Raw genomic sequence first — 1,911 nt, forward strand, 5'->3', positions numbered from 1 at the left:
ATCACTTCCACGGATTCCCTTGATTTTATACATAGAGATTCACATTTATATTTGCAGTAAATTCAGTTCTCCAAGTATGTTTATGACATACTGAACTGTACCACTTACAACACTATTTTCATCACTATGTTCATTCTTCAGTGAACTGCTTTTAAGTCACTAATCTATCAATTTTTGTAAAATGGGGATACAGTTTAAGACCACCAGCAACAAAACATGGTATTTTAACAAATAAACAATAAGCAAATGACATAAAAAGTATATTAATCAAGTGCACCACATGTAATGTAAGCTACACTGATCAGTGCGGTTTTCATAGTGCAAACAAAATGTTTAATATTATGAGTTTAAAGAATATAATGGGATTTCCACTAAAATCATAACTGTTCTCATATCCCATAGTCCTACATTCTCTGTCACTCCTATAACACCTTTCTGATGTCATTTCCAACTCCCCCTGGTCATCCCACCTCATCACACTGGTCTTCTTGCTAATCTGTGAATACATCCAAACACATTCTCACCTTTGGGCCTTGGCAGTGGCTGTTCCCTCTGCCTGGAACACTTCCCCTCAGGCATCTGCATGAGTAACCTCTCTCACCTCCTGTGCAGTCTTTGTTAAGGTCTCTTTCACCATGAAGGCTACTCAACCATATTTATCTTGTTCTACTTTTTCTTTCAAAACACTTACCTCCTTCTAGCATGCTATATAATTAACTTATTTATTTGATTCATCATCTGTCTCCCACTCCCACCTCTCCATTCCCAATAGAAGAAAACTTCACAAGGGCAGGGATCTTTGTTTTATTCATTGATATATCCCCAGCACCTAGATCAGAGACTGACTCATGAAAGTTGCTCAATAAATAGTAATGGAATGAATGAATGAATGAATGAATGAATTTTTTTATTGCTTTTTCTTTCTAACCACCAAATTGTCTGTGGGAATTAAACAGAAAATGGAGAGCTATCAAAGGCTTTTAAGTAAGAGGATTATAGCAACAAATCGGTACCACGACTACACAGCTGAGAAAATGAATTAAAGTTTGGAAAGGCCAGATGCAGAGACTTTAGTTAAAAAGTCAACCTATGAAAGAGATGATGAAAGCCACAATTTTCCAAATGACTTGGCCCTCTTAACTAGTTAATTTCAGCATAATATACCTATCTAAAGATATATGATCAATGTTTGTGTAAACATATACATATACACATATGTGCATGCACACACAGAAACACACCTCATGAACAAATCTAGAAACTAAGGACATTCTTCTATTATATGGGTACTCTTCATATAAAAGCTAATGACTTGGATCATAGTAAAGACAACCATACTTCATGGATTTCCTGGGAAAGCCCTATTTATAGCTCTTGATCTGGTATTCCTTCCAGTTAATGTTCCCTTTTACTCTCAAAAAATGTCCTTGTCTAGACAAAAAAACAAAAAACAAACAAACAAAAAAAGAAACACAATTATATAGTCATCCTGCATATTGGGTTGGCCAAAAAGTCTGCTTAGTTTTTTTCCATAAAATATGACAAATTTTGCATTTTCACCAATAAGTTTATTGATTTGGATATTTTGAGTATGCCGACTATCTCCCTCTATTGGCTTCTAGTGGGTAGAGGCCAGGGGTACTATTAAACATCTTCCAATGCATAAGACAGCCCCACAGCAAAGAATTATTTGGCCAACATGTCAATAGTACCAAGATACTTCACAAACCAATTTTGACACATTTGATCAGTCACAGCACCTTCTTTTGTGTGTGTTTCAATCGCACTTTTACCTTTCTTGAAATAATAAAGCATTATATGCCAAAATGTTGCATATATTCTTCCATCTTCAATATTAAAATGGCTACACAAAAATTCAGTTTTGTTAAGTTTTTTCTAATGCATGCTGAT

Source organism: Furipterus horrens, unplaced genomic scaffold (genome assembly GCF_987537825.1).
Source record: "Furipterus horrens unplaced genomic scaffold, mFurHor1.1.pri manual_scaffold_1, whole genome shotgun sequence".
NCBI classification, from domain to species: domain Eukaryota; kingdom Metazoa; phylum Chordata; class Mammalia; order Chiroptera; family Furipteridae; genus Furipterus; species Furipterus horrens.